At 65.7% G+C, this 668-nt stretch overlaps 1 protein-coding gene across 1 annotated transcript in view; it reads left to right on the top strand.

Moving 5' to 3' along the window:
* EBF1 (early B-cell factor 1) overlaps positions 1-668 on the top strand; it is a 384,168-nt gene that overhangs the window by 992 nt on the left and 382,508 nt on the right. The window lies entirely within an intron of this gene.

Consider the following 668-nt stretch of genomic DNA (forward strand, 5'->3'; position numbering starts at 1 on the left):
GCTTCCCAGTTGTGAGCGCGCGGTATTTTCAGTGGGGGGGGTCTCTGCTCCCGGCGCCCCAAGCATCCTCGCGCCATTAGTCCATGCCCCTGCCTGCCCTTGTGCGTGCGCGGTATTTCCAATGTGGGGGAGCGGGTAGCTGCGCCTCATAGGCCGGGTCCCAGGCTTGGAGCGCCCTTGCCCTTGTCCTCCGTGTTCCTAGCTCCTGTTGTGCCTGCACGGTATTTTCAGCGGAGAAGGGGGTGAGCCCTCCAAGCACCCTTGCCCTCGTCCTCCTTGTGCCCCGCTAGTCACGCGCGGTATTTTCAGTGGGGGAGGCGGGCAGCTCCGCCTCAGGCTTGGCGCACCCTCGCCCGTGTTCTTAGCTCCTGTTATGCAGGGGTGGTATTTTCAGTGGGGGGGGGGCGTGGGGGGCAGCTCTGCCTCCTAGCACCCAGGCCTTGCCCTCCATGCTGGCCTGGCACGCGGTATTTTGAGGGGGCACCCTTGTCGCAGCTGTTGTGGCATTTTCAGCGGGGCCGAGCATCCTCGCCCTTGCCTTCCGCTCGCCTGCGCGGTATTTTCAGCGCAGAAAGAGGCTCGGAACAAAGCGCCGGTCCCGTTACTCACTCGGCGCAACTTTGCCCCCGAGCGGGCGGCGGGGCGGGGCGGGGCGGGGCATGCTGATG

This window comes from Gavialis gangeticus, unplaced genomic scaffold (assembly GCF_001723915.1).
Source record: "Gavialis gangeticus isolate Ggan-Ray unplaced genomic scaffold, GavGan_comp1, whole genome shotgun sequence".
In the NCBI taxonomy this organism is placed as follows: Eukaryota; Metazoa; Chordata; order Crocodylia; family Gavialidae; genus Gavialis; species Gavialis gangeticus.